This window comes from Coturnix japonica, chromosome 11 (assembly GCF_054131305.1).
Source record: "Coturnix japonica strain WE chromosome 11, WE-NBRP24, whole genome shotgun sequence".
NCBI classification, from domain to species: domain Eukaryota; kingdom Metazoa; phylum Chordata; class Aves; order Galliformes; family Phasianidae; genus Coturnix; species Coturnix japonica.
The window spans coordinates 24957814-24982666 of record NC_140673.1 but is presented as its reverse complement, the minus strand read 5'-3'; the positions used below and the strand labels follow the sequence as shown (position 1 = coordinate 24982666).

Sequence of the window (24853 nt, the reverse complement as noted above, 5' to 3'; positions counted from 1 at the left end):
GGGGACAGCACAGTGGCAGAGCATCTGCTGCTCAGTTCCCAACCACGTGCAGATGGACATTAGGTGAAAGCAGATGCTCCCTTTAACCCCAAGTTTGGAAAGAGCTGGTGGCTCGGCCATGGTTGAGAAATGCCTGTTCTCCAGAGACAAATCAGCATGCAGGAGGCAGCCCGTTTTCCAAGAGCAAACCTCCCAAGACAGTCTGAAGTAACAGCCAGTCATCTTTGAGCAGGCAGTCAACACGCAATAGTTTTGGGCTCCTTTCCATTTAGGAGTATGACTCCTGGGGAAAGTTTGACATCAGTTTCTGCCCTGGTCAGAGAGTGCAAAACTCCATCTGAAGCCAAGTTTGTTGCATTTTTGACTCCTGAGCCACGCTCCCCATTCCCCTCTGACCCAGAGAGCTGAATTTCTAGTGACATGAGCAGGAATTCCTACAATAAAACCCTTGTGCACAGACGGAAGAGCAAACTGCTTTGACCACTGAGCGACCACAACCACAGACCACTTCCATTAACTCCAGCCTTTTCCTCCAGCTTTAAGTTTCCTCGTATACATTTGGAAGCTTCTTTCTGGGTGAAGTTCAATGTTTTCTGAGAAAGACTGTTCCTTTGGCTTTTACAGGGGCCTATTCCTCACACTATGGAGGCATCCACCAGGTGCCCTGGAGATCTCCATCACCAGGATAACTAAACAAAGAAATTAATTAGCTGATTGATATATTATCTCTGTATATAGTATACTTTAGAAAGACCTCTTTTCTGGTGAGCAGATCAGAGAAAGAAGTAACCTCACATGCAGGGAAGAAATTGATCTTCACAATCTGGTCATGTCTTTCTCAATGCCAAACTGACCTAGGATTGATACATGATAGGAAAGCAACCTGAAAACACACACACGCTCACTTCAGAGGCTCAGATAGGGAAGCAGCAGTCATTTGCTTGGGCTGCGGTGATATTCACAGCTTTCTCCAGAAGTCTCAATGATGCAAAAGTTATGCAATGCTCAGACTGTACATTTATCCACAATCATGGTGCTGCTGCAATCTGGTTGCTCAGCTTGAGTCTGCAGCCAAAGTACATTAAGAAACGAGCCTGCAAGTTGAACACATGCTATCAGTGAGATCTCATTTCATAGTTGCCACTTGCTATTTCAGAACAAGAGGGGAACGCACACGGGGCTATTCCTGGGACAGGAGCAACAAAGCCCTGACATCACTGACATGTTTAGTAATGCCACAGTACAAAAGCAAACATTTTGATCTACCCAGTTAGGGTTTATGAAAGGAATCATTAACAGGAATAGTTACAACAAGATGATGGCCATCCCCCCACCACCGTGCTACAGGCTAACATGGAGTAAAAGGGACTGAGCTGTGGGTGAGCTCACCATGAATGATTGCCCATCAAGAGCCGCTTATCCCAGCCCAGGAGAGCCCCGGGCTTGGCCAGCAGTTCTGGCTAATGCCGGGTCCATCCTGTTTGATTATAAACACAGAGCAGCACTTGGCCGCTGCTCTCGTCTGGCTTTCCATTTGTGCTGATAACACACATATTTGTAAAGGCGATGCTAATTGCTGTACTAGATTTATTAGCATGAATATTATCCATCCCTTCCTTTCACCCCCCCATCTCCAGCTCCATTCATCATTTTTACGAGAGGCTGAGAGATCCGATGCAGGGACCACACCTCCCTGCTTTCTGGGGATGGCAATACAAATATGGGCTTAATGATCACCCATAGATCAAACAGTTCTACACAAATGGTGGGTGAGTGGCAGCACTGGGCTCTAGGAGGCTGTATGCTTTCTCCCAAGCAACAGAAGGTGCCAGCAATGTGGCATCTATTTGTGAGCGGGGCAATGAGAACAGAAAGCTTTTGGGGAGGGATCCAAACCACATCCTCCCATCAAACCCCACTAAAAAGGCTGGGTGTGTAGAATGGAGCTATATAAAGCCGTGAGGATAACAGCCACAGTTTGGTGCCAGGCTTGGAGCTCAACCAGTCGTACAGGAGGAAAGTTACGGGCCTCCGGTGGAACATAAATGGTGATCCTGCATGCATGGACTGGTGTCTGTGTGGATCCTCACAAACTGCATCTTTAAATGTAAGCAGCAGCGGTGCCAAACAATTACGATGCTTACAGAAACTGATGGCCTACATCTGTTTAAAATACTACTCAGTGTTTAGACTGATGGGATAGAAAACATTCTGCAAAGAGTAAGCATAAATTGTATGGTTTTATGGACTTTTTTTTTTCCATGTGCTCACACTACATTGATTAACTACGCAGATTCATTAGCGCTGCAAGCACTACAGAGTGAATGCGTGTCATAAACCTGCCCTCCCGTGATAGAGTCAACCAAACATAAGGAGGTTCTTGCAGAGGATAAACCCTGTTTGGGTCCGGGCTGAGGTAAGGATGTAGGCTCATATCCCAGCACCCTCACAGCCTTCCTGCTGCATCTTCAGCAACCAGGGACTGCTTCAGCAACAGCCAAACCTCAGGACCTACTGAGATATAGCAAACTATCTTTGGCAAGAGCTGCCCAAGCAATACGTACAACATGACAATACCTAATTCCTCACACACACACCCCCAAAGGCTTCCCTTCATGGTCACCCTCATCATGTTGTTAGTTGGGTATGGACTGCTGCTTTACCACCTCAACAGCCACAGCAGCCTTTCCTCATTAGCAACATGAAATCTTGCTGCAAGTCTCCCCACTTTGGGTGACGCCGTTCTGAAACAAAGGACCCCATTCATCACAGAAGCCTTTGGAGTTCACTTTCCCTTTTTTTTTTCCTGCTTGTCTTAGAGAGGGGGGTGGTGTAAGTTTTATGGGCAAAACACACAGATACCCCAGAAGGGACACCCTGCTCTGGAGCTCATTATAACCACGTCCCCTTGGGCATGGCTCCTGTGCAGCAAGTGGGAAGTCTCTGTTATACTGAGAACAAATGTATGGCATAAAAAAACCCAACTCCAGAGCTTTCCCATAGTTAATTTCCAGGGTTATTATGTTGTATAGCATAGTAAAAGAGTTGCAGTTTCCATTCTTCTTTTTCTTCCACCCAATCCCTTGTATTTTTAAGACCACTTATGTCACACACACGCACACAAGGCTCCAGCACGAAAAGGCAGCCACATCAAACACAGCATCGCAAACAAGCAGCCTCCATCTCTTCCAAGCTCTTATTTTTATCTCAGTCTGTGCACTGCAAATTAACGTGCAAATTATGTAAATAAGAAGCACGTGTAAATTGGAAGCCATTCTCCCTGGCACTGCAGACTTCAGAATGGGACTGGTGGCTACAGATGTCTCTAGATGAAGCACTACATCCTTCAGAACAAATCCCTGGACCAACAGAGGGGCAACTCCATAGCGGCTCCACAGATGAGCAAGAGGAACCATCGTTCTTCCTGCTCAGTCCCAGTGCATCAAGTACCTTAAAGTGGTAAGATTCAAGCAAGAAGCTGGATGGCACTGCACATTCCCTTTGGGGAAGCCCTCTGCAGCATCAAGATGCTGTTAGTGCTACACCTGCAGCTAAGCTACTCCAAAAGCTCAACACATGCCCAGCTCCATGGTCTGAATCCTCCTATGGAGAAGCATCCCAACTCCTGGGCAGTGATTCTGGCTGCACAGGGCCCTGCACAGTGTTCCTCTCCCCAGTCCTGGAGCAGAGCTGTGTAAAACATGCAGACATTTTCATCACTTAACTTACGGCTGCCCTGAGGGAATCTGCATAAGATTACCCAGTGCGCTTTAAATCAGTCCCAGAACAATCGTTTCCAGCAGAGTTGTTCTTTTCTCTGTAAGCAAACCCCTTTTTTCAGCCCAGCTTGGCTGTTACACCAGAGCAACGTCTGTTTATACCAACTACAGCGGTTGTTCTTTCCACCAGCATGGATGGACCGGCTTCTCCTCAAATCCACCCAACACTTTCAGCCCAGCTGCACGGTCACTTTCAGACATCTGATGTGATCCCCACCTAACAGAGCTTTCCAAGTCACTCATGGTAACAGCAGGGACGGACCTGAGGCTTGCAAGGTTATTCACTGTGACTGTGCACCAGAGCAAGGCCAAGCCACCACTGCCCTCTACATGGGAACAGTCTTAGGCACATCTCTGGTCAATGCTGAAGGACATTTCCAAGCCCAGCTCTAGTTGAAGGTACATGGCACTGCAGTCTCTGCAAGGGTTACCTCAGAGCCCTGGGCTTGATGTGAAGAAGTTGGCCCTATACAGCTGATGCCTGGACCTGCTACAAACTGATATTTCTATAGGAGCAGACTCTGAGGCTGCTCACATCAGCATTTAGCTGGAGGAAATCCCAGCCGCAAGCCCACTGGGATCAGGGGAATCAAAGTGTTACCAATAAAGAGCCATTTCTCACCCTTCCAAATCCACACTCCAAACAGTAGGATGCAAAAGGGAGGATTTCTCACAAGTTGAACTACTCCCTGCAGGAAATGACACGTTTAGCACTTGTTTCATGACTTCATTTCACCCCATTTCCTCTGTACCCCTATCCCAAGCTCTGCAGATGGCAATAGCAGCACGCTATCTCTGTCAGCAATCCCCTTGATCTTTAAGAGGAGCCCTGTGTGCTTCTGCCAGGGTGACCTGGAGGCAGAGGTCCCGCACACACCTCCTGCCTGGTCCCCAGCACAGCCACCACCTCCTGTCTCCAGCATTACCCCACAAATCACAGTGGCACCAGATTAAACCTTCAGCTGTATTATTTCTCAAGGTTGACTCATCACAAATGTTGACAGTAAGGATCAGCTGTTAAGTAGCAAGCCAGAAAACCAATTCCTTTCCATATATTCAATAAAGTCCTGTTGCTCCCTTCAGAGGAAAGCATACAGCACCACGTTATTAACGGGCCCAAGAGGAAATCACTCTTCGGATTCATAAAGTCAACATTAATGGGTTCAGACTGCAATAGAGGGCATGCTCATTTTGCAATTGAGCTCCTTGCTCTGATACACTCTTGATGCTATTTTCCTGGCAAATTGTGATTGCTAATAAATTGCAATAACTTTGAGTTTACATTATGAGTCACAGAAGATTACATTGGGCAGTAATGATGCTCCCAAAGCGGAGGGTCTCTCCAGTGAAATATCTTGCATATGGAAGCAATTCTGAATTTACAGATTCAGAGAATGAAGCCTACACATTACTGATGAAGAAACCATACTTTGATAAGATAATAGGCAGGAACACAATCTAACAGGCATATTCCATAAAGAGAAAAGAATACAAAGCTCCTAACATCTTCTAGTAGCTCAGGCTTCACCCAAAGTCTTTTGAAGCAAATAGATTAAACCCTACAGGCTTCAACAGGGTTGAAGATCAAGTCCTCACCCTTCTTCAGAACAGGAACATGCTCCGGGTCAGCTCACACCATCCCAGAACACTTTATCCTGCAATATCCCAGTCTCCTGCTTATTATAAGCCAAAATCTGTTTATTTCCTTTCATATTTAACTCTCCCTCAATGTCTCATTTTGAATCCCTCCCCCAGGGGCAGCTAAAGCGGGAGTTTTAATTTTACTGCTGTTAGTTCAACTTCTTATATATTTTATTATTATTATTATTTAAAGTCCTGTTTACACAGAGCAGCCCCAACCCCCTCTGGTTTGTCTTTTTTCTTCCCTGGCATTTCCTAGCTGCCGTGCTCAGGCTCCACCTTGTCATGTAAATCCAATTTAATTTGCACAGTTCTGCTTGACTGGGGCTGTTTTCTAATAAGTTCAAGCTCCATGAAAAATTCCAACCAGGTGATACACTCAGAGGCTTCTAATGCTGTGTGCCATGAGGATCTTCACAGCACGCCCCAAGAGGAGGCAGGTGGCTTTCAAGGCTGTTTGGCCTTTAATTTCTAATACTGACTTCCAGTCCCAACAGTTAAACCCTGTTTTTCTTTCTGACCCATTTCTGTCTCAAAACCCATTTTGCCCCCGGGTTATTGATACAGTTGGGAAACTTAGCGAGTTTACTTTCTTTGAGAAAACAGTTTGTTTTTTTAAGGTACTAATTTCAAACCAAGACTGTGTCCATGCTCATAGTGAGACCTCTAATGCTGGATTTCTCCATCCTGCATTTTGGCTAGGGAGCTGTGTCCAAAATGCTCTAAAAGAGAGATGGTAGCACACAGGAAACAAGTGTTTATAATGAAGGATAAGTTGCATTTTATGGTTTCACTTCCTCTGCTTCTCAGTGGGTGAAATTCTGTGAACAATCAATAGACTAAAGAGCAAACATCCTCTACATGAGAGGGAGATGGTTGAGTCTAGGAGGGCCAGATCAAAACCCAGAGCTAGATCCAACTATAAGCAGAGCCTGGATGGTTTGGGGGGCAGCGCCTACAAGCAGAAGCCTTTGCTTCATGCCTTATGTTTTAATGCAGGCTGGTGTCATCCCACAAAGCTCATTTTCAGCCACAGGTTCAGCCCTGAGCACAGATTTTAAGCAACATTCATGACCACCAAGCAGCCACCGCTCAGCACTGGATCCCCTGTGAAACCCCTCCAAAAATAGCAGGGGAGGGGTTATAGCCCAAAAATAACCTACCTGGGATACAAGAGGCCACCTGGAGGGTTAGGCAGCATTTCATCTGCCTTCCTCTGTGAAGAAAAGAGCCCCCAGCTTTTGTTCCCCTTAGTCAAGAAAACCAAATACTCCTCCAAGGGCTTTGTAAATAAATACAGGATGCCATGACAGCTCAGGTGATTTATTGGCACTTAACATTATGAGGGTGATAGAGAGCACTGCAATAGTTAAATACCATGGTCATGGCCATTATAAACATTTTTTTAGAGGGGTTTATTGCAGAGCTGTAAAAGTAAGCTGTAGGCTAGGAGCTGGCATGCGAGTTCTCTCTACCTTTGAAGTATTTATTGACGTTAGAAATTTGGGATGGGGGGGAGGAAAAGAAAAAAAATCAATTTGGAAACTTTGAACAGCAAGGTTTAAAAGCAAGCAGATAAGGGGGAAGGAGGAAAGGGAGTGGTGCTGCCAGGACAAGGAATGGTCAGCAAATGGCTTGCCAGGGAGAACTTGTCAGTTCACCTTTTTCCATGCACATGTGACTCACACAGCAGTAGTTTCTAAAAAGTTTCTGTCTTTCAAAGTACTTGCCCAGCCATTTCCATGCATTTATGGATGTGTGACTTACAGCTTCTCATAGCAGGCAGGCAAAGCACCCCCAGGCACAGCATGCCATCAAGCACTGCTGGGAAGGCTGCAGATCACACCTGGCCCCCACTTTCCATGGAGGAGCAGAAATCTGTGCCCGAGCAGCTCAGCTACGCCAAGTTATACATTGGCAAGAGAGAGACCAGTGCACTTCAAAGGCCTGTTCCAGGCAGGATGATTGCTTTACCATTCCCAGGAGGACTTGCCAGATGCAAGCACTTCTCGTTTCAAGTCCAGAAGACACCATCATCAGCACTGCTGTACCAACACCAGAGCACACAAGAGCATCTCCAGGAAGACTCATGCTACCTTTACCTTTGAAGCTGACTGTAGAAGAGGACTGCATGGAAAACACTTAGGAATGACTTTACTGCCCAGGACAACAAGGGAACAGCAGCACTGAACAAAGTGGTTTAGTGGTGATGAGTTTATGGTTGGATGCAATGACCTTAGTGGTCTTTCTCAACCTCCTCAGCACAACTCCAGTTTACAACATCCTTCTCCAGATCCCTGCTAGGATGGGAGGAGAAGCAATCAAGGAACACAGCTTGGAACATCTCAAGCCAAACCCAAATATATAGCCCACTTCATACAGTGAAGATGAACCCTGTCTAGAACCAACAGCTGAGGAGGACCTTGTGCTATTTTTATATCTGCCCCTTTCACAGCCAAGTTCACCCCCAAATCCTCCCACACACTGAATGACGGGTGGGATGGATGAGGCCAGCACCGACCAGATGTTCAACTAATTTGCTTGCACATGTCATTAAATATTTCACACATAGGAAAAGGATAAAAACCAGAAGATTAAATATGGATGTCCTAAGTCTAATTAACATCCCCACTGGTAAGCTGGGTGTGTTTTATCTTTCAAACAGAGTGACACCAGCTTCCTTCATAACATGGTTGAATCTCAGGGGAAAGCGATCAGAAATAACGCTTTGATGTCATTAAAAATTGTTTATTATTACTGTTACAAAGCTTGGTTAAATCCACTCCTTATAAAGGCCAACACAACCTTTTTATGAATGAGTTAAAGTCAGTTTTAAGGTCTTGAATAAGACTTTGAGTATAAAAACTTGGATACGGGTGAGATGTTCTTAAGGAATTTTGACAAGGGCATTTGATCAACCCCCCAGAAATAAAACCAAATAAAAACCAATGCATCAAACTGTCATCGCTGTGAAACACACATGCCTCAAACTTTCCAATTCAGCAAGGTTTTAAATGAATAAAAAGTCTTAGTAGTTTATAAGTGCGAGGTAAAACATAATTATAACATAAAAATGGTATAAAATAAAGAAAACTTATGTTTTATAAGCTCACCACGCTGGAAAATGTGAGGCACAATAATCTTCTCTACAGCAGTCCCCATATTATGGTTCCAAGTTCCTCACACCTTGTAATATAATCAAGCATCCCCCTGAATGCTTTGTCACACTTGAATTTCACAGACTATCATCAAAAATGGCCAACCAGGTTCCAATCCCCACAGCCATCCCAACACTTGGTGGCTTGGAAATCAATTTGTTCTGAGAGCAAATATGAGAAGTGAGCCCTAGGGGTAGCTTTGGCTCTACAAACCAACTGCATGCAGAGAAAGGGAGAGAAAGGACAAAAATATTTTCTTCCCAGATGCAAATGTGCAGGCAGGTGCCAAAGACTTCTAACTACATGACTTTGTATTTGGCCCGGTGACAAAATAAACCCCTGGGTAGGAAGATACAGTAGTTCTAAGCAATAGGTTAGGTTTCAATTTAAGCAAGGCCTAAATAAGTTCTTTATCAGAGGGAGCAGCATTAATATATATTTTTAATAAAATGTTGGCCCTGAGGTCATGTGTCTGAGCTGTTTTCTTTTTCTTATGTTCTAACAGTGCTTTCAGATGTTCATATCCTGCAGCTGCAGTTCCTGTGTAAGCATGGCTCACATTGCCAAACCTGTGGCAAAGGGATATTAGCACCTAATGGCCGCTCGTTGCAAATGGGCTATTCTTTGGCACAAAAACCTGTGCATCTCTGAACATCTGGGCTGAAGAGAGCAATGAAGTAAATCAAACTGAGTCAACCTCAGGGTTCACTCTGTGACTGGTCCCCTGGTAATTACTAGGGATTAGTAACATGGTAGACACTCCTCGGCTCAGTGGTTGGCTGATGGATTGCAAGAGGTAGGCATGTCAAAACTGCCCTAGTTATGAGTGCAAAGCTCATGAAGGAAAAGGAAGCTAGGAAGATAGATTATACAGCAGATAATCCTGCACCATAAGGGCACCCTTATCCTTCCTCCTTGTTGTTTTTCTTTCTTCCTTGTTCTGCGGGAAGAACTACCTAAGCAGAACACAGTTGCATCTCATGATCAAGTCTTCAGTTCTCAGGGGCTGTGATCCTGAGATGGTCCTGATGTTGAACTGGGAACAATGGATGAAAGGCAGAAAAAGACAGGGAGGGTGTGCTGTCCTGCTCAGATGAAGTAAAGACTGAATGGCTGATGGTTGCAGCAAGGAACATGGTACCTGGAGCACGTCCCAACCCTGGCACCCAGTCAGAACTGTGTACAGACCTTTTCCATGTCCCTTCTCTACAACATTTGCTTTCCCTTGTAAGAAGGCTGTCAAAGAAGAACCACAACAGGCTTCACTAGTACTCAACTTCTACACTGTGCATTGGTCGTTTCCCTTCTTAATTCAGCTGAGCCAGGAGGGTCCTTGTACTTTTAGACCCTCCCTATTGCATCTCTTGGACACAGCAGTGCTGACCCAGCTGCAAGTGCCTGGGCCAGACTGGGTGGACCATGACAATTTAGGATGGATAAAAATAACCTGTAGTATATCCAGGGCTGACTCTTAAGTGTTAGGGAGGGCAATGAGGAATGATACTCAGATTTTGGAAGACTGAGTGGAATGTTCCAGCTCTTCTCAAAATATACAGTGGAAATAGCCAGGCTCAGAGAAAAAGGACTATAGCCAGGGCAACAGGAGAAACAGCAGCAAGTCCTAGTGCTGGCAGTGCTAGAGAAGTTAAGAGCTGACTCAGAAAGCAAATTTCTTTCAAGCTGCCAATCGTAACGTCCTCACCTGGCCTCTGTTAATGCATTTCACTAGTGCACTGAAAGCCAAGTCCCCAGCTATGGGTCAAGCCAAAGAGAATAGGCTTGAACGAGGGGCAACTAGCAATAGAAAAGATCTCCAGACACTTACTGTGGGCCAGAGGTGAGGTGATGTGTGATTGTTATTGCAGGCTGGGAGGTGTAGTGTGCTTGGCAGCTGCTGTTTCCATCTGCTTGCATGGGCTGGAAGGAGGCAGGCAGAGGCAATTTCAGTCAGGTCATTGCCTCTAGCAACCCAATGGCCAGTTGAGGATAGTTACCTTCTGAATGCACAGATCTCCTAGTAGGATGGTCTTTCCTGGGTAACAACCACGCATAAAAGGAGAAAGAGAGTCAGCACTTGTCCAGTGAGAACACAGAGTTCTGCAGTGTGACATCACCATGGGCTGACTCCAGAGAGAAGCAGCAGTGATGCTATTAATGAAGTGAGCACTGACTCTTCCCCATATTCGCAGATCAATTTTACTACTTGGGATCATCAGGGGAAAAAATAAGCATAAATAAAATCCACTTAATGCAGTGGTCATTTTTCAAGCAGGAAGTGACACTGGTTGACACCCAGCTATTAATTTGACACAGGATAGTAAAACCATTTGATCCTCCTGGCAGAATTTTATAGGAATTAAGCAGCCTTGAGATTTACAGCCAACATAGTTCTTTCATGGTAAAGCCTGGTGTATATATATAAAGGAACATCATTTCTTTTTGCAAAGGGATTTTTTTGCCCATGGAAACAGTCACTCAGGAAACACTTGTTTTCCTATAAAGCAGCACAGAAAAATCTTGAAAGAGGCATAGAAGAAGGGATGACTTTTAGTGGTTTGTGAACTTGACCCCTAGAGACAAAGTGTATGTTACAGCCAGAGTGATGGTGGCCACAGTTCAAGTCTCAAGGGTTGGTTTTTAAACCAGCTGTCAAATGGAAGCCTAGCTGATCATGGAAGCCTGCACACCATGATGAGCACCTTTAGCTAGGGAGAAAGTAGGACTAGAGAGGCTGTAACCTGCTCATCACAGCCATATTATGCCTATGCTGCAAAGCTTGGTTGATACACACAACATCACTTCAGTTAAGTGAATATTTAACATGCACTGGGACTCTCTCCCCAGCTACAAGTGCATGGCTCACACTCTGGGTGTGGGCGTATTAGAATAACAAACATAGTCGTGAGCACGAGGGGGAGCATGCATGGAGAGGAACTCTGCCAAGTAGAAATTGTGCACATTTTTCCTTGCAGCAGGCTCCTGACCCAGATGGCAGCAGAGCAGGGTTGCACTATCCCCCCCATCCTCCTTCTGGCCACTGCTGTGTGATTTTCCCCTTCAGCCAGGGGAAAAAAAAAAATGGAGGGTGGGAGGAAGGATGTGGAGATCCTTATCGCACTGCAGTCAGTAACACCACATCAACCCGACATGCCTGATGCATTATACCACCTCGTGAGATGAGCCAAGTGACCCAAGCTTGTGCTTGCAGCCTCTGCCAATCCCCGGCCAGCATCACCTCTCACATGGAGGCCAGCTCCCTGTGTTGCTCAAGCTCTCAGCCTCCACACTCTTTTCCCCCCCAAACTGTTTGAAATACAACAGGAAAGTCTTCTGAGCACCCAGGCTGACATGAGTGAAACCTGGATGCTTGCACAGCTTGTCTCAACCGAAGCACTGAAAGTCAGCAGATGAGGGATGGTGCTGGATTAGGAGCACCTGGGAAAGGACAAGCTGTTGGGAAGGAGCAACAGACTGCATCTCAGTTCTTCCAGCTCTCCATAGAATCGTTAAGGTTGGAAAAGATTACCAATATCAAGTCCAACCCTAACCCACCCCACCATGCCCATTAGTCATGGGGCTCAGTGCCACATCTCCATGGATCTTGAACACCTCCAGGGACAGTGACTCCACCACTCCCTGGACAGTCTGTTCCAATACATTATACAATTTATTACTACTCCTTCTGTGAATATTTTTTCTTAATATCCAACTCCAGCCTCCCTCACAGCAACTTAAAGCCCCTCACAATCAAGGCCCGCTGCCAGAGGGGCACAACTGCAAGCTACCTTTAACACGACGACTATCCAAGTAACCATTCAACAGTAACAGCACTAACAAGGTGAGAGCAGATAACATCATGGGCATAGCTGTGCATTACAGAGCTCAGGTGGCTTCTGGCTTACATCTCAGCACGCTGGAGCAATGCAGATCAGATCCTGACCCACAGTCAGAGCCAAAAGCCCATTGCTGCTCTCCTGTCTGCATTGACTCCAATACACTTCATGGCCTCAGCTGGAATTCCTGCATGCACCAACCTGCAGTGAAACAACCTCTGCACCAATCAGATTTATACGCTTGACAGCAGGAGATTTTTGGGGAGCAGATGTAGTGAGGGAGGTCATGCAGGGTCATGTTGGAAATACACAGCAGAGGCAAGAACGTAGCCTGGCTGAACTAAATTCTCACTCAATAGCAAAACCACCAGACCATCTTTCCTCTTGAAGAGATTTTCCATGCCCAAACAAGCCTGGTGAAGGACTTAAAGACATCTGAGTTCTCTCGCCTGAGAAAGGACCTCATGATTTGGCAGAAGGCCATGAAAGGAAAAAAAAGATGTTCAAGAGTTATGAAAATAAAGGTATTTATCTTCATTGTTGGGGGGGGGAAAAAAAAGAGACTGAGCCTTTTATTTCCCTCACTTGGAGGATTAAACTCATAGATTTACAAAGAACTGGTTGATTACCAAAATAAATACATGGCCATGCCAATTTATAGGACACAAATGTAGGAAACCCATCCAACCAAATCAGGCAAAGTGTAATTCATGGGAGAGCCCTCAGCATGTGCAAAGGGCACAGTGCATGTAGAATAAAGTACATAGGGAAAACATGCTAGAAACCTCTATCTGCAGGAACAATTCCCAGTGCAGCATACAATGGAGCTATAAAATAAATGGCTTGGCTCTCCACTGGAAGCAAAGCCCAACTGTTCGCAACGAGAAGGAGGATCATGTATCTTTATAATGAGAATTCAGTCATTTTTAAATGTTGGCTTTGCTCATATCACCACCAAATCTGTCTGCAGAGCTGACAGGCTGCAGACTTCATTTGGATTTCTAACTGTGATTACGCATGGCAGTGATGGATACCCCAGGGTTTGCAGGGGTTTAGGGGCTGGCTTTTGTTTTTCAGTTGTTCAGTGCTTGGGATTGAGAGGGGATGTTGGGGTATTTTTAGTGTCACTGTCCAATGAGGCCTAAAGAGCTCTTTCCTCACCTTAATAGTTCTGATAACGCACAGAGATGAAAGCGGGCTCTAAACAAGTTCTTCATGCTGGCAAAGCTGCCCCTGCAATGAAACCCAGTACAACAGCCAGTGCTTGGTGAGATGGAGCAGAGCCCTGTTCTTTTCTTTGGATGGTCAGGTGTCTAAGTGTCCTGCTTCTGCATTGTTAAATATTTCTATATATTTACTTTCACTCAGAAGCAACAGCCCCTGTTGATCAGCCCCTCTGTATAGCCACACTGCTTTGCTTCTGCTGCTTGCTCACTAGCAGCACTGATTCAGGATACTCTGCTTTCGGGGCAGCATCTCATCAAGAATCCATACTCAGAAAAAAAGCACCAGCAATACAATGTAGAGAGAGGGATGGTGTCCCCAGGCCCTCTCCTTTCCAAAAGAAAGGAACAAGCCAGCATGGAAATGGCAAGACAAAAACTACTATCTACTGGGCAGGCAGTAGAAAGGCAGCTCAAAGGACATGATTTAGGGGGCACAGCGATGATGAGTAGACTAGATGATCGTGGAGGTCTTCTCCAACCTTAATGGCTGAAGACTCTTCATACACCACCATGGTCCTTGCAGCTAAGGGGATTCTCTTCATGCACACATGCAAGAGGACACATACAATGCTTCAGATGCTCCCATCTCTGCCACAGATATCATCCTGATGCTGCATTGATAGGAAATTCCCAAAGGCACACCAGTAGCACTAGTTGTCACAACTATATTGCTCTTGCTGCCCCGACTCAGCACTCTGCTTTGGTTTCCATGACTGTGGCACTGATTAGCTGCAAGTGCTTTATAATGTGCAGCACCGAGCCACACAGGCTCCCAACCCTCCCAGCAGCACACCAGCCCCTCCAGCCCTGAGTCCATCCCAGCACAGGGCATCTGTGCACAGACCTTGAGGCCAAAATGATAAGATCTGTCCCAGTTGATGATTTCAGAGCAAGTCTAAGTCTCCATGCAACGTGAGCTGTGAAATATATGAACTCCCAGGCTTTACATGAGCCTCACTCTTCTGTGCAATATCATATGGCTTTCAGATTCGTCTGCCCTGTCCACCTCTCCCATGTGTTTCTGATAATTGCTTGCAGATGGAGGGTTTTCTCATTTGCCCTTAGAAGAGACCTGCTGTTGTTCCCTCTTCTTAGATGAGGCTAGGGCCATACACATCATTTTTACTGGTGTATTTTATTGCCCCTGCTTCTTTACAGCACATGCCACTGGTCTCCCTAGCCCTCTGTGTTCCCTTCCAGGCTGTTGTTCACCATTGCCTCTCTGTTAGGTCTCCTCATTCCCCATGTTCCTCAGCTGAAACGTTACAGGGGCCCCCCAATTAAGAGAATGCCTTATAAATCTCTCCATATCCAAATCAGATCCAGAGCCTGACTGGGGAGACGGATCTGGAGACAGCGGGTGGATCTGGCATTCCTCACCCTGCAGACATGCTCCAGCACTGCTCTGCTCCACACATTGCCTGGGTGAGACCTGGGCTCACACATCCCATGGTTGCTTCAAGAGGTGGGGAGAGCTGAACCTCACTGTCTTCATCCCCCAAAAACAAGGATTGAGGTTCCTCCTATAAAGCCCTACCTGGACACAGTTCCATGCTGACACTCATGCTCAGCACCCAGGCCCTGGAGGAGGCACCTCAGAGCTTTCCTGGATTAGGGCTTATGGGTCGACCTGTGTTCCTTCAATTGATGCTACATGGGCAGGGTGGAGATACTAGCCCATGACTTATGCATTGCTTTACCCAAATTGTGTGTCAGAAGCAGTAGGTCAGAACACAGCCCTCAAGTCTCCAAGTAACACCAGCTCCCTCACCAAAAACCCATGCAAACTGAAGGCGCCATAATTCAAGAAGCACAAAGGATAACAGTGGCTTGAGAAGGAAATACACTAAATCACCATGTTATTTTGTCCATGCTTGCCCACAGTCCTGACTTTTGATCAATACTGTGCCTGCCCCACAATTTAAGCTCAGCCTCCAGTGGTGTCTCTGCATTACAGTCGCACACAATAATTTCCTCAGTGCACACATCGCTGCAAATACGGTGCCAGAATTCCCTGATATGAAATCCTTCCTTGGGTCAGTGCCCAGTGCTCTGAAAAGGCAGTCAACATCTGGAAGCAGTGATACTGCACATCTGTGAGACCCTCACAATTACAGGATGGAGAGAGAACTACCTATAGGATTACTTACGTTGGTAATTAAATCCTAAATAGAAGGATGCTACACGCACACACCTTCGCTACATTCTAATGCTTGAACCATCACACAACCCCTATAAAAATGCTGCTTGAGATAAACAGATCTTGGGGTAGAAGTGGATGTGAATTTCACCTGCACATCTCTCTCTTTCACATTCTCCTACTAATCAAGTCTTGATTTCCCAGCACTGGGGTCAGATTTAGGAGAACCAAAGAAAGGGACTGCACAGCCCCTCTCTGTTACATCCCTATCACATTTCCCAGCCTACACCATGGCAGAGGGGCTCTGCTCACATCTCACGTGGCAGCTCCAGCCTGCCCACATCATCACACTCGCATACACACATCACTTCACATGCACGAACAATCCCCCAGAACCAGGGAGGCCGATGGTGTGCCTGATGCTAAATGCTTGTTGCACTGTGGTTTCAGGAATTGGCAACTGAGGTTTCAGCAAGTCAACAAAAGCCAAGGGTGCCTGAGTCAAGGAGAATGTAATGGATCTGCTTTAGCTGCTGTTCAGTCCCTGCTGTATTTGCTCCTGCTTGGCTCGAGGAGGTACGAGAATTCAAAGAGGCATTACTTAAATGTGTTTTTCTACTCTGTTTACATTCTTTGTGCAAAATTCTCCCCTTGAGAGACAAGATAAAGAACCACAATCAACCCAGCCTCTGCAGGAGAAACGTTTTGCAGAACAAAATAACATCTAGACCAATGAATACCAGTACCAGAAGCTACCTGTATGTGTTAGAAGAGCCATCCTTATGAACAGGACATGAGCATTACAGACAGAGAACAATTCACACAAATAACAACACGTACAAGCATAGCATGAAACACAAGGTAATAATAATGCATTCTGCCACTTCTCTCTTTGATCCAAGACCTCATTGCAGATATTCTCTAAGTTGCACAGATAAATACTGCTGTGCGTTTCCAACGACCCCAATCAAAAGCTCTTACAAAATCAGAGGCTGATAGGACTGCAGTAGGGTAACCTTCAGAAGTCACCTTTTGGAGAGCATGGGGCAATTTTATTTCCTTTTTTGCTTTATCACTAGTGAATGAACCTATTATGTGGACACCCCGTATCGAAATGATGAGAGATCTGGGTTCAAAAGGAGGTTTTTGTTTTGCTGTAAATCCTATTTGTGGCTTAGGGTGCAGCCGATACGCCGTTAGCTTTTATTTCATTGATAATTCTGTGATTGTAGTTGAAACTTTGCAACTTAATGAGCTGATGTTATTACTCATACTGTGTGGCCATCTGGAACCAGTTTGGTCAGAGGGAGCCCAAAGCACCGAGAGCCACCTGTGATGCATTAAGGCTCAGCCCAGTACCAGCGCCGTGGATTTGAGAAGCCAGGCCTGCATAAATACTAACCTGTGAGAATGTAATTGGAGAAGTGATATTTAAGAACTTACAGTTTGCCAGAAAAGCTCATTCTCAGGGGAACGTATGGGGAGGCTTAAAGTTTAAAGCCAAGGGGTTTTGAGTTTCAACGTTGTGAATTGAGAAAAATCATTGCATATGGATGTCATTGGAGTGTCCAAACCACTGGGTCTATCCAAACAGGGTGAGCTGTGCCAGCGCTTCAGAACCACCGCTCCCTCCCAGCACCTGAACCCCACACTGCACATGGTCTTCATTACCGAGGTACCATCTCCAGACACCACTGCAAAGGGGTGGGAGGAATAAGGGAGTGTATGCTTTATGATCACAAAGAACCGAATAAAAATCACTGCAGAGGTCACAGGTAAACAATCACTAACACTCAAAGGATTGAAAAGGCACAAAACAGCACCTCTAAACCTCCCACAAAACATCCTGCTGGATACTGTGACCTGAAACAAGCTGCATTCAGGCCAAAAATATAAGGTGAAATAAACACATTACCTGCAAGCCATGCCGTGAACAGACCCAGCCTCCTCTAAGCCCCAGCTGCCAGTAGCTATGATGTGGCAGAGGCCGTGTTTGCAGAGACCTAAATGAGCATGGTTACTTTCTCCTCGTTAGCCTACTGATTTACGCCACCTGGGATGAGACTCTGCACAGCTTTCAGAGATGTGGCTAAAATGCCATACAATTAAATGCAGTTTTCTCTTGATTTTCAAAACCTTTGAGGGCATTTCAGTGGGAATAAAAATATTGGGGATTGCCTAAATGTTACCTAAAAGCCCTGGTTAAGTTAAAGATACCCAAACTCTGATGATTTAAGGCAGGAGAGCAAGCCCTGGAGAAGCAGAAATGGCTCAGCCCTTGCAATGCTTTCAGTTTGTTTTGGTTCTCCTGTCTGCTTTGTACAACAGGACTTTCCAGAGCAAACACAAATGAATGTCCTTTCTTCCAGTGTAACACAGGGCAGAGACCTTCAACCAGTTCCCCATATTGCTTCTCTTTGTTCAGCCATAGATATTCCCCTTTGTGCAAGCACCCCTGCACACAAGCATGCAGAAATACTTCCCCAAGAACAAACTATGATAAATACAACTGTTAGCAACAAGAAAATGAGCCATCTTTAAGCTGATCTTCCTCAAGATCTTGCTCCTTTTTTGCTGAGTGTCAAAGAAGTGATCTGATCTTAAGGGCAAAAGGATTTGCTGTGGGTAACTCAGAGCACAGCTGACGAGGCTCACTCTGTGCTGGTTTGGCAGCCAGGAGTGCACTTTGTCAACTTGTACTTTGCAGCAAGCAGCCAATTTTTACCAGAGAGCAATTAAAAAGACAGAAACAATAACAGCTTAAGAAAAGCGGTCTGACTGTGTAGTCCGTTTTCTAGCAGTGTGGCAGCATGTGCAAAGGGTAAATTGAGGTTATATTCTCAATGAGAAACAAGGGTCAGGGAAGACTTTGCAGTAGACTCATGCAAATTACTTCTCCAAGGACTGCAAACCACAGCAGTGCAAATGCTGAAGCAGGTGCAAGCAGGAAGCCAGAGCCATAAAGAAGCATATTCTGTGCTCAGCAATACCCACAATGGGGACCAGAAGGCCAGCCAGAATGGGGAATGTTCCTGTAAATGAATCATTTCTTTAAAAATATATATATATTTAAGAAGCATAGAATTGATGAATTTGGGAAATAAAAAAATACCTCTTGCTTTTCCCCAGCTGTACTAGTAATATGTATGGAAACCTCTTCAGAAACCCACTCTAGATGAATGGAGATTGGCTTTAATGGAATTAGAAAGACTAAACACTCTTTCTTTAAAGTGTCTCCCCCATATCCAAATCATGGGGTCATTTTCCTTTGAGATTCAAGACCTTTCCAAACCACAGATACACCTGGAGGCTGGCAGGACTTTAAGAGACTTAATGAAGACTGCTTGAACACGAGGCCACATTTCCAAAAGTGCACAGTCCCACTGGCTGCCACCTAAAGCTTTTTGAAGACAAAAATGAAGCCCCAAGAGTATCCAGACCATCTCATTGACAAAGGATCCTTCATCTTAGATGTATAAGAAATCATCTCTAATGGGAAACCAAACACATCACCCCTTATGTACAGCCAGTCATCATTGCTTAATGATCTCTTGGGAACATGGTGACTGATGCAGCCCCCATCTGAATGGGGTGGGAGTAGAGCACAACACATCAGGAAACACATCCAGCATTGGTACCCATGGGGATCCTCTGCTCCCTCTAGTAAACACAGGTCTGCTTGAAGATGTAGCTGGATGCACATGCATTTTGTCTTGGGGGAGAGACTGAAATATTTCACGAGGAGCATAAAAACATTCATGCATACATACATATGCATACATAAACAGCCATGGCATTTCTGTGAACATAACATTTTGTTCAGCGTTTTACCCACTCAAAATACATTGCAAGGGCTCAGCATTGCCAGCATCATCTGAGGCAGAATGATCACATCCATCTGTCTTGTCTGGAATTAGTTTTGTCTTTTATTTATTATTTTGTTTAAAGCATTTTGGTGACAGGAATGAATCTATTTCAGACAAAGGATGGCAGCACCTTTCTTTCTCTGCGTAATCCTGAAGTGCTTTGAAATTCACAAACAGTCGTATAAAATAAATAAATAAATAAATAAATTTAAAAAAAAAAAGAGCCAAGGAGAATTTTTTCTGATCTGGTTTTGATATAAATGATGCAATGCAATATAAGAGAGCATTTACTGAAAGCCATGATAACAGTGAAAACGTGAAGAGGTTTGAATTTAAACCCCAAAGTGTGGTGGATATAAGAACCAGGAGTTGGGAAGATGTCACGCATTCCTTACATGTAGATGCTTTCCAATCACATCCTTGCCTGGGAAATACCCCAATCTTCTCCTTTTCCCACCCCTGTGGTCGGGTAGGGGATGCACCATATGCTGAGGTCTCTTCTTGCCCATGAAGGACAGGGGTTGTCCCCTGGCTGTGTTGACCAAAGTCCTTGAGATCTACCACAGGACATAGGCTCCAAATCAAATGATGAAAGAGGGACTGCGTTTCCATGCAGATGCATGAGAGGCAGATCTGGTGGCTGCTTCCTTGTTTGCATACATAAAGCTTTTTCTGCGGGACAGCAGACATTTATTTCTCCACGATCTTTCAGATTCCCTGTTATTTTTAATAAATTTCAGCAGATCTTTCAGTATTTTGTGGTGGGGCTTTGAGTAATTCTGAGCGTAAAACTGTCTAAGGAATTTTTGCTCTGCAATACATCTTCTTGAGTTGACTTCCTGCAGACATTCTTGAGTGAGAACTCCATCAGAAACGCCAGTTCCTGTTAAGTTGTGTAAAGATTCGGATAGGAGGATAAAAACCCACAAAAATCTTAAAGGCTTCACAAATGAGCTTAGAAAAGTTGCTGAAAATTCCCTCGTATTTTCTGGGAAATTATTTTTCAAAAAGTAAAAGATCCATGTTCTACCTTTTCCCTGAAACATATTTGTGGCTTTGCTAGAAATCTCTCTTGCCAAAGTTCCATTTGTTTTGAACACGCATAAATCCATTTACATGGAGGCAACGGGAAAAAATGTTCTCTTCCCCTGTGACTGCTGCATGACATTGGAAACCTTGGGCATCCACCCTGCCTTTGGGCCTCCAGATGAGTCCCACTTCCTCTATGCTTTTAACTTCAAGTTATTTTCTTCCTTTGAAACTTTCCATTTTCTCTTGACAAACGCAATGGGCTGAGATGTCAAGAATCTGGGATGGGCATCCCACCCATGACTCTGTGGTGGACATCCCCCCAATGACTGCCATGGATTGACATGTCAGGAATTTGGGAGGGATATCCCACCCATCGCCCAGTTCTGGTGCCAGAACCATCATCTTGCTGCTGATGACAGCTCCTGCTCCATGTGGACCCTCACCATGGCAGCAGCGACAGAGCTCATTTCAGTGGCTCTCAGCAGGTGCTCGGCCTCTCTCAGGACAGGAATGCTCAAGCACAACCTACAGAAGATGTGTTCCCAGCAAGCTCAGGTGCTGTTTGCCTCCGCTCTTTCACGTAAACCATTTGGATTTGCTCTAGGAATTGCAAAAATGCCTTGCCACATCATTTCCATTTTATTCACAACCAGAGCCCAGAAGTGTGGGCACACGGGTGCTGCTCTGCAATCAGTCCCATATTTGGCTGTCAGAATAAAATTCAACCTACACTTCATGCCTACAAGGAAAGAAAAATAAGGAAACCCATCTAGATTAACTGGCTCGCATGGTGTCCCACAAGTTTTCATTCACAGCTTTTGCTGCCAGCGCTGTGCCATTACGAACTGAATGGTTCAAAGCTTTGTTTCTCCAGAGGCTTTTCCTTTCACATAAAATGTGTGTTATTGCAATGCATCCACGGGGCACCGTGCCAGCTGCCGTCAGCCATCTGCACACAGCGGAGCACGAAACTCACTTGGATTGTGCTTAGCCAAGAGAAGGGGAAGGAAGTTCATTCATGGACCACACGGTTGTAAGTGGAGGTTCATGAGCTCAATTTGCTATGGACCCCGCTCAGCATCACAGCGAGACCCCAGCAGCATCTCAGCCTCTAACAGGCATAGCCCCAGCTTGAGCCTGTCCCACATGCTGCTGTCCTTTCTCCTGTACACACATGGGTGCTTCTTCCAGTGGCAAAACCAAACTTCTGGGCTCAGAGCTCCAGAGGGACATCACACCTGGCTCAGCTGCCTGCTTCTGGTGCACAAAGTGCACCTTGCTGCTGACCCCCATATGGCACATCAGAACATAGAAACTAAAGCCAATGTGATTTTAAAAAATAGTAGGTGAACATGACAAGGATTTTGTTCCATTCTCCTTTGCTGGGCACATTAAATACTTGATTGCTAATACAAAGCTGATAGAAATCAGATCCCTAATGCAACAGCAACTATGTCCGATGCTGCAGATCAGTCAGTATTTACCCTAGTAAATATTGCTGCTCATTGCTGCTATGCTCTGTGCTTCCTCTACCAGTAACTCATACTCCCACTTGAAACAAATTACGTATCATTTAAAAACCAGCATTCCACGTATACAAACACACACGTCTATGTAAATATTTAGAGAATATTTGAATCCTCAAAAGCAGGACAAAGTACTGAGAGCATTAGCAATCATTCCTATCACTTGCCAACCCCCAAGCACTGAGTTGTGGCCTTTGTCTGTTGCAAAGCAGCATTTCTTCTCACTGCAGCCCCCTCAGCACATCATGGATGGGCAGCCCTGCACAGCATTGCACTCTGCTTGACGCTTGATTGGACTTTCAAAACAGCAGGTGTGCAAGATCCAACCCAGCATCAACCGGTGGAGACCAGAGGCTCCATCCAGTCAAAGAAAACAAAACTAAGCCAAAACACTCTCTTTCATGGCTTGCAGCTGGTCGTTAAATGGCCGGAGCCCTCCCTAACCTGGGGACTATGGGGTCTTCTGCAAGCGGCGGATGGGTGGGAGAGGGCGTCTCCGTGGAAGTGCTTATCAAGTGGAAGGAAGTTATAATAAAATTTACTGCAGTTCCACAAAGTACCACTGTTTGTGCGTTATTAATCACTTACACAAGTCCCCGTCGGAGGAAATGGCAGCCTTGACAGTGATTTATGCGCTATTTAGATAACCCGAGGGGAGTGCGTTACGAGCTCCGTGCCCGTGCTGTCATCCAAACGCCCAGGGTCCCCCTGGAGCTCCCCTTTCACCATCAAAGCCACCGCCTGCCTTATCAGGGCCACCGCCAAAACAGGCGCTTTCCAAACCCATCTCAGTTCCTCCCATTGCCGCGACATCAAACGGACCTCCTGCCTGCAGGCAGAGGGACAGCACTCGCCTCCGTCCCAGAGCATGGAAAATGGGGAAAAGCTGCTTCTCCTCTGCAGGTCCCCAGCCCATGCCACCACATCAGGACAAGGATTTTGCCCTCTAATCTCTCCTTCCATCCTGACTTTTTTTCCCTTTCTGATGTGGAAATGTTTTGTGTCCATGAAAAATCCCAGTCCCTGTTTGCAGGAGAGCTGAAGGAAGCAGTGCAAGGGCTATAGCAGCAACACACTCATCTTTCAGCAAATGAGATGTTTTTCTTGCCCCTAATCTCTTCTGTGTGTTGCGTTTCCTCTCTGTTTCATAAATGAACAAATTTACTGCAATCATTAGAGTTTTACTCCAAAATTAAAGGCAGGCTAATACAAAGCTAGGTACGTATTAACTTTGACTTTGCTTTTGTTAACTCAGATGTTTCTTAATCCAAACCACATTCTCTGCAAAGCCTGGTGATTTGAGGCACCTTGAAAAAAAAATGGAGTTAACCTTCCATTAAATATCAACCTTTCTTCATCATAAACAACCCAGTCTGGATCAATGGTGTTGACATTTGCTTTCGCAAATGCAAGTGTTTGTTTCTGTCATTCTATAAACAAAGGTAATGTCTTTGTGGCCTTTTCATTTCAGTTGACATTGAGAATAACCAAATACAAACCATGACCCAGAAAGCTTTGGTGGAGAGCTCACTTTTCTGGAATGGTTTCTTCCAAAACAAAGGGAGCTCTGGGATCCCAGCAGAGCTCCATGGATCAGAGTGCCTGAAATTCAGAACCTTTCCTAGAAATGGTTGGACTTTGTGATTTTAAAGGTCTTTTCCAACGTTGATGACACTGTGATTCTAGAAAACCATTTGGAAAAACAGAGCTGACATCTTGTCCTCTGAAGCTCAAAATGCTGCCACATGGTGGGGGTGATACATTGGGTGGGGAAGATGCCCTTGCTTCTTCCTGGGTGATAGAAAGCCTCACTGTCAAGAAGTAGCAGAGCTTGGAGATGAGTATTGGAGAGAGATAGGCTATCGTGACCTGCCGATCCCAGTTTTCCCCAACATTCCATGCTGGAGCTACATTCACCCCAGCTGCTATCTGAAATGAGCATTAGGACTGCTGCAGGAAGGGCTCGGCAGCCCAGGAGACCTGAGATGACTCCTCCAAACCAGATCCATGGCACCTCTGTCTGCTTCAACCCAATGCTCCCACACTGGCCACAGGGCTAAAATTAAATCACTGCTATTTAAACCAGAGAGCAAGACTTACTTCTCAATGGCCAGTTCAAGTCGTACCAGCTAAAGTAAATTGATTTGTTTAGTTGTTTTCCTCAGCTTATTTTAACCCTCCTATGAGCAAGTTATGAAATGGTGGTAGCACATTTATTTACTCGAAATACCCATCCAGAAGGAGCAGACCACTAAAGACCCATAACTTTACTCGTGAAGCAATCTGTCTCCTCACAAAAGAGCCGGGTTCATGCTCATAACAATGGCAGGGAATGAAGAAAAGTCTGAATAAGATGAAGAGAGAGGATTCAGTAACAAACACAGCTCGCTTTTCCAAAACAGACATGTAACCGCCGCACAAAAATGCTGTCTGTGCCACACGTCTCAGCTGGACAACACAAGGAATGTCAGGAATCTCATTTCTACAGTCCTGTCTATGGGGAAAAGGCAGCCTTTAAGAAATACCCAATGCTACGATCCTGCAGTTATATAAATCACAGCTGACGCAGCCCAAACACAGGAGCTGCAGGAAACGTGGCGAGATGTGCTCAGATCTGTTCCCGTCAGTCTGTGCCTCTCACAGGACAGTTTA

The 24853-nt window shown here is 45.4% G+C and overlaps 1 long non-coding RNA gene across 3 annotated transcripts in view; it reads right to left on the bottom strand.

The window, feature by feature from the left end:
• The window catches only part of LOC107317707 (uncharacterized), a 226296-nt gene that overhangs the window by 103667 nt on the left and 97776 nt on the right, over window positions 1–24853 (bottom strand). Inside the window, exon 1 of one of the 3 annotated variants that reach the window (XR_014932877.1) lies at window positions 17693–17776. The exons of the other annotated variants lie outside the window; for them this stretch is intronic. This is a non-coding gene — a long non-coding RNA (uncharacterized LOC107317707). Of the gene's footprint in view, window positions 1–17692; window positions 17777–24853 lie in introns of those variants that run through there. 3 annotated transcript variants of the gene reach the window in all.